The sequence below is a fragment of the Dromiciops gliroides genome, chromosome 2 (genome assembly GCF_019393635.1).
Source record: "Dromiciops gliroides isolate mDroGli1 chromosome 2, mDroGli1.pri, whole genome shotgun sequence".
Lineage (NCBI taxonomy): Eukaryota > Metazoa > Chordata > Mammalia > Microbiotheria > Microbiotheriidae > Dromiciops > Dromiciops gliroides.
Genome location: NC_057862.1, coordinates 18,453,815 through 18,461,854, shown reverse-complemented (window position 1 = coordinate 18,461,854; position 8,040 = coordinate 18,453,815). Strand labels below are relative to the sequence as shown.

The 8,040-nt window shown below is 42.1% G+C and overlaps 1 pseudogene; it reads left to right on the top strand.

The window, feature by feature from the left end:
* The first annotated feature begins 1,115 nt into the window (after positions 1-1,115).
* LOC122738185 lies at positions 1,116-4,722 on the top strand (annotated as a pseudogene).
* Positions 4,723-8,040: the final 3,318 nt, after the last annotated feature.

Here is an 8,040-nt window from a genome sequence, read left to right as displayed (position 1 = left end):
ATTCACATATACTATATATCCATACTATATACTACATAGATATATGTATGTGTGTATATGTATATATATGTGTATATATATATGTATGTGTGTGTGTGTATATATATATATATATATATGTGTATATATATATATATAATTTAAAGCAGATCTCTTTGTGGTGGCAAAGAATTTGACACTGAAGGAATTCTCCTCAATTAAGGAATGGCTGAGCAAGTTATTATATATTCATGTCATGAAATACTATAGTTCTATAAGAATTTATGAAGGGGATTTTTTTTAAAAACCTGGAAAGACATATATTAGCTTATGCAAAGTGAAGGGAGCAGAATCAGGAGAATAATATACCAGTAGCAACCAATAGTGCAAAAGTAATCAACTTTGAAAGACTTAGTAATTGATCAGCAGAATGTTCCACCACAACTCCAAAGTACTCATGATATAAAATGCTATTAACCTCCAGTTAGAGAACTGATGGACTCACAGAGCAGGTTAAAACTGTTTTTCCTCTTTATTTTGTTTTTTAACAAGTTTAATGTGGAAATACTTTGCATGACTTTATATGTATAATGAGTATTGTATTTCTTAATGGGCGTGGGAGGACTGGAGGGAGGGAGAGAATTTGGAACTTAAAAGCAAAAATTTAAAATACACTTGCAGTTATATCTTTCACATTGCAGGGGATAGAGGAATGCCACCCCCACAATCTGGAAAAATCCATGTGATTTTTTTTTTTTTTTTTTTTTTTTTTTTTTTTTTTGCGGAGCAATGAGGGTTAAGTAACTTGCCCAGAGTTACACAGCTAGTAAGTGTCAAGTGTCTGAGGCTGGATTTGAACTCTGGTCTTCCTGAATCCAGGGCCAGTGCTTTATCCACTACGCCACCTAGCTGCCCTCTTCATGTGAATTTTTTGACCATTCCTTTGTACCAGAGAAGTCTGATTTGTTTCTGTTTTCTTTTGTGGGCTTTTTACAGTAACTTATTATAAAATTTGGGCTAAGTATTTAGTCATAGGCTTTGTCTCATCTGCTGGCCTTTCCCTGTTATCTGTGACTTATGCAAAAATCTCCCCAACTTCCCATTTAATTTCTTGTGCCTACCCATGATATCATGATATGGAATGGATAACTGCAATTGGTGGCTGCCACTGCGGGCAGCCACAGAGTCTGAAGCCTTGCCCCTTACAGATACCAAGTGGCAGCAGGATAAATGCTGAAACAAGAAACCAGTTCCTGCATGTTGAGCCCCATGTGGAAGTGATTAGGAAGGGCCACTGTGGTACAGTGGCCTCTGCAGAGGGCCTCACTTTTTGCCCCAGGAAAATGGGTAGGTGTGATTCTTGATGAAGCCAGGGGGCAATAATGATGCAAAGAAGAAAGAGCTTGGAATCTTTGTTGCCAATTATAGATTCAGGTGTTTGAAGATGGAGTAGATACCATAGTCCTAGTGATGCTAGACTCCTCAGCCTCAAAAGTTCTCAAGTCAGTCAATTGACCCAGATGCCAATGCCAGCAAACTGCCTTCCTGTCCTACCAGCTCAGGAGCATCAAAAGCTGATAGTCCAATACTTCCCTTAGGTTTGGCCTCTGTCTTACTCTCCACTGGGAGCAGGGGTAAATTCAGCATGCAAGCTCAGATACTTTTGGCCATCCCAATTATCCCCACACTTTCACTCAGCTCCCTTGGGGCAACTCTTCTATTGTCTTCACCTGCCAAGAAAGATAAAGGGCTGTGGGTCCAGGCTGTTGAACCTGAAGGAACAGCTAGGGACCCTGAGCCTGAGGAAAAGGCTAAGCAAACCGAATCCAAGAAGCATAAGATCAATCTCGATTACAGAAGAGCAAGATGGAGGAGCAGCAAGTAGAGTAGAAGTGGAAGCTCAAGGAATTTGGGGAAGAAGAAAACCATACCTTGGTGGCAAAAGAGGAGATGGCTAACACGGCAGATGCTATAGAAATGACCACTGAACAAGGGATGGCTTAGGAGCAGGATGCGGAAGCCCTGAAGGAATTTGTGGAGGAGATGACAAATGGCTTAAAGATCCCCAAGGCTGAAATTGAGGAGCAGGGCTCTGTCATCACCTCCAGCAGCTAGAGCAAGGGAACGACCAGCTGAAGTATGTCTTGGTGAGGTGGCGAGACCTCTTGTTCTCAGAAAAGGAGGCACTCCTCAAACCTCAGAAACTTGTGGAGACAACTGCAGAGCTGGAAGCTGCCCTGAGGCAGAGCTGGGGTAGGCTGAGTGCACCATTCCTAAGCTCAAGAAGGAGGTGAATCCGGCCCTAGGAGGAGAAGAGATGATGGAGACACAGACAGACAAGAACCTAAGCTCGGAGGAGACAGTCTGGAAGCTGCAGGACACAGGAAGACATTTAATCTATGAATGAGATGAATAATGAGCTGCAGGAGACAGAGCTTGAGCTTCAGGAGCAGCTGAACATGGCACATGCCCAAGTGAGAGAGGCTCAGAAGCTTGGAGAGGCTGCTCAAGAGACAGTTGCTGACTAACAATAGACTATAAAGAAAAACAGACAGCTGACTGCCCATCTGGAGGATATGAATCTGGTCCTGACAAATCAGCAGGTGGCCTTGGTAGAGAAACAGCAGTAGTCACCCCCTGAGACCTTTGATGTCACGATTAAGTTTGCTGAGACCAGGAACACACCAAGACTATTGAGGTGGAGACAAGGCAAATGGAAGTGGCCCAGAAAAATCGATACTTGCTTGTGGCCTTCATGCCAACTTCCTCAGTCCTAGTGGAGATAGGACTGTGTCCTTGTTCTGATGCCTATCGCCCACCTTGTTTGTAAGACAGAGCTAATAAGAAAGGAGACACAGGAAAAATTTGATCTGAGGGAGAACTATGGAGAACCAGGATTTCAGGGCGCTTCTGCGCAGCTGCTCAGCTTTACTGCTGGCCTGGTATACTCACTGAGACTCCTGTAGGCCACACCACATTGATATGAGCTTTTCCTGGCTCAGTGCAGTATGGATACCCACAAGAAGGTTGGCAGTTTTTATCCTGAGATGAATGACCACAAGTATTGCATGAATTTAGTCACTGAGCTACTTTACAAGGACCAGCTGGATGGCATGGTCAACATAGAGCCTCTCACCAATGCCATCAAATACTACCAGAACTTGCAGAGCCTCCATCTAACTGAGTAGCCTGAAGGCTGTACTATGCCGCTGGCTGAACATATCAAGCAACCCAGAGTGCAGTGGACTGCATAGCTGAGGAGGTGGGAAGGCTTCATCCTTTCTGCAGTGTGGGTAGGGGCCTAATACTTGTACCTCCTGCTCTGGGAGCTGGAAATATCCTGTAGCAACATCTGGCAATTCTGTAAGAAGACCCAATGGTGCGTGCCAGGGAGACATGCTCCTAGGATCCCAGCCTCAGGTGCCAGATGCACTTCTGGATTGTCAAACACATCTGAGCTGGTGGGGGCTGTGTGTGCCACAGAGGTAGCTTCCACTGTACAACTTATTCTCCCCCACCTCCCCTGGCTGATAATGAAGGTCTGTCCTCAGGGACCCTGTAAGAGCTGGCATTCAAGTCAGGGAAGTAGATCTATAGGTCATCATCTAGCATCCCCTATGAGTTCCTTTGACATTCATCTAATACCCGCAATGCCACCATAAACAAGTTGACCACAACTATGCAGGAGGGAGAATATGATGCAGAGAGAACTTGAAGTCAGATACCCTCCATTGAACTTCAGGTTGCAGTACTTCCTGTGTCTATACTGATCCTGAGGGGCTGGGGCTAAAACTAGAGGACTGAGAGCCTGTCATTAAGGAAAATGGGAAAAAATGCTGATGTTCAAGAAGAAATAATACCTGAGGCCAATGTGTGACTGAACCTCCTATAGAAGAAGCTGGACAGTGTACTCAAAGATGCAGATGAGGGAAGCAAAAAAGTGCAGAGTCAACTAGAGGAAACTCAGACAACTGTTTTCAGAAGAGGAGAAAGAATTTGAGGAGACAATGGATTAGGCAGACGCTGACAAACTGGAGGCTGAGAAAACTAGAAGTGAAGCAGCAAATGAAGCCAGTCCAAATGAGTGATTGAAGGGCTTAGGGGATCACCCCTTTGGTAAGCACTGGTGAACAGAAGTGAGTAGGCACTACAGGGCAGGCTCTGAGTCATGTCCCAGTCCCTGGGCCAGTGAAGGACTTCTCACTGCTGCTCCAGCATATTTCAGCCATGAGACTGCACATGAGAACAGCACCCTCAGGGGAGTCCAGATGAAGGCAACACTGGTAACTTTTCCTCCTCTGCATATAGCCCAGCTGGCATCCACAGCATCGGAGGACCCAGATAGCAAACTAACAGCTGGAGCTTTGTACTGGGGAAAGCAGCCAGCTGCTGGACACACTTCATCAGTTCAGCACACACATTCATGTGAGAGATAGCACAAAGTCTAGTTCTGCTATCCAAGGCCCTGAGGACCAGCTTAGGAAATAGCTTGACCAGTTCTGATCCTGAGTGACAAACTGCAGGATGAAATGATGAAGGGCACTGTCTATCCTGAGCCACTATCTCCACTGACTTTACCACATTCTCCTCAACAGCTTTCTTAGGGCCAAGAAAGAAAATTGAGAAGACACTTTATATGTGCACAAAGTGATTTTCCTCTGAATAAATAGCCTTGGGCAGCAGCACCAGCTATTGCTGACCCAAGAACACCTACACAAGGCTCATGGCCACCCCATCTCCTAGCTCAATCTGCCTCACTCTATTCCTTTTCATGTTTCTGTGACACCCTGAGGGTTCTGCCTGTTATTGTCTCATCCCACCTTCCCATGGACCACACCCACAATGCTGTCTCCAATTTCCTACTCCTTGCTTCCCCAGCCCCTAGTCTTAGGAGCTCCCTCCTTTAGCATTTGGGTGTGTATTGTTAGGACAGGGTTGTCCTGATCCAGGGAAGAGATGCTTTGCCCAAGATCAACATCATTCCTTCAATAAAGCATCTTCTTCCTAAAAAAGAATACATTTTCTGAGCTTTTGCTACTTATAAGACTTTGTATATTGTTCAAGTTTGCAAACATGATGGAAATAAAAGGATACAGCTCCTGTGGTCATGTAGGTTGTTAACATAAGGAATGATGGAAGTTGTTATCTAAGTTCAAAGCACACATACAATAGTAACTAGCTGTCTTTCCATGGACACATTACTCAACCTCTCTGAACTTCAATTTCCTCATCTTAAAAAGCTGATATAATATTATTTGCTGTGGCTACCTCAATGGTTGTTGGGTTCTTTGTCTAAAATGCTATGTCATTATTTGTACATCTTTAAATACACACACACTCACACACATACACACACGCACACACACACACACACACACACACACACACACACACACATATATATATATATCAGTAGGATGCTAAGTAGGGATACTAAATAGATCAGATTTTTTGCGGTAATTACTGATCATATTCTCTAAAAATGAATCTCAAGTAAAGAGGAATGAAGAGTGAATGGTGAATTTGGGTAAGATCATATAACTTTATGAAAAACACTGAAGAATGGGAGTAAAGAGGTCATCAGGGAAATGTATCCACCGGGAAAGAAGAGAAGCTGCTTAGTGATAAGGTTTTAAAAATGATGGTTACACAGCCTGAGGGCTTTGTCCCATGACTAGTCAGAAGGCAAGGATCTAGTATCTTGGATGGATACCTGTGATATGGCTTATGGAAAGATATGAACTGGAATCACAACGTTTGGGTGGGCATGGATGAGTTGCCATCTCTATCATTGAAGTGGAGTTCTTCTTCATGAGATACCATAACCACCAAGTATTTGAGTACTGAACACATTTTTACCACTAGTCCAAGTATTCAGCTTGGTTGACATATTTATTTTATGCTACCCTCTATTTAAAAAAAAACAAACCTCATGTTTGTGGAAATATTCTATGGAAGTCAGGGGAGGCAGAATGGACATACCACTAATGATGTAAGTCAGACAATTTGAGTTCTGGTCTAGATTTAGCCACTTTCTACTTATGTGAACACAAGGAATTATTTCATCTTCCTCAGTCATGTTTTACTTATTTATATAATTAAGATCATAGGATTGAAAGCTGAAGGAGTCTGAAGTTTTTCCACCTCTTTCACAGTCTCAAGGAAATTGTTCACTCACATTTTATTTTTCCTTCTGCAAAAGCTTTGAAGTTCTTTATAAAGATGTATCATAAAAGAATTATCAAGACTTGAAAGAAGGGAGTGAAGTCCCATTCAAGACATATGATTCACTTCAACTCAATAAAAATGTATTAGTCACTTACTATGTGCCAGTCATTGTCTTATGAGTTGGGTACACAAATCCATAAAAAGGCAGTCCCTGCCCTCAAGGAGCATGTAATCCTATGAGGGAAAACTAGAGACAAATGGAAATATGAAAGGGGGGGGGAATGTTTGAAGTCAGGCACCATGTCTTATAGGAATGTTGGATCTCTCTCAGGACCTAACCCAATTAAAATACATGGAGTTCTTAATAAATATTTGATTAATTGTTTTTATTAGATTTCTACAATGGGATAACTTCCATTTCAATGCTAGGTGGCTCTCCTCCAGACTCAAACCTTTGTCCTGAGTTCCCTGTGTAGAGAGGAATATCTCCCCTAACTGTTATTTCTCTAAGGAAATATATGCTTCTTTATCAGGAACTGTGTACAGCATACCAACAGAACTCATATTAAAACATATAGATTTGCCATCATGGTCTTTGAGATCTTAGTGTTTTCTCATGTTTGAAATCTGTAGTTCGTGATTTTAGAATTCTCTCAAAAGTAAAGGATTCCTTACTGGGGATAGATAGCTGAATTACTGAAAGCTTTGACAAAAGTCCATGACAGTATAATTCTTGCCTTTGGATATTACAGTTCAATGCGACAGGAATTTACTATGTACCTACTGCTTGCCAGAAACTATACTAAATGTGGGGGATGCAAATATACAAACAAAAATTCCCGACTTCAAGGAGTTTACAGTCTCTTGATTGTCCCCACAAACCTGTACCAAGCAATGGATCAAGCGCTAGACTAGAAATGAGGAAATCAGGATTCACGCCTTGGAAATATATTCACCCTGTGATCACAGGAAGCTACTAACCCTTTTTTATCCTAATTTATTTAACTTCAATAATGACAATAAGACTCATGATACCTGTCTCTTACCGATATTGTGAGACACATAAAAGTATGTGATTAAAGCCATTTTCAAACTTGATATCAGTATGTACATGTTAGGCAGTAATAGTAGTGGCAGAATATTTAAATAGATTTATACACTGATTGTGAACAATTTTCCTTCCAAAAATGTACATCCTAAGCTCTCCATGACTATGCATCCAATGCTCCTTTAGTTCATGTCCATAATAAAATCAGTGGCGGCCTTCCCAAGGTATTGGTGGTCTTTGTCACTTGCTCTTGATATTGGAAGGAAACCAACATAGCAGAAAGGCTGGTCATCACTTATTCTTCTTTCTTTTTTGCCATTTTATTGAAACCACTTACTAAGGCTAACCCCTCTATTTATCCGGTATTCCACCTCTCCCAAAAGATTCCCCAACTCTCTAATGTCCACTATATCATCTAATTTTCATCTCTCCAACTCACCTCACTTATATCCTAGGGTCTTCATACATGACCATGCCTTCATAATCTTGAAAAAAAAAACACTCACTTGCCCCTTTCACCCCCCTTAATTTTTGTTCTATATCTCTTCTGTCATGGGTTGCTAAACTCCTCAAAAAGCCATTTGCAATAGGTTCCTCCACTTTCCTCCCACTGTCTTCTTTTTTTTTTTTTTATTAAGGTTTGTTTTTTTTTTTTTTTTTTTTTTTAGTGAGGCAATTGGGGTTAAGTGACTTGCCCAGGGTCACACAGCTAGTAAGTGTTAAGTGTCTGAGGCCGGATTTGAACTCAGGTACTCCTGACTCCAGGGCCAATGCTCTATCCACTGTGCCACCTAGCTGCCCCCTCCCCCTCTCTTCTTAACCTCTTACAATCTAGCCTCCAAGCC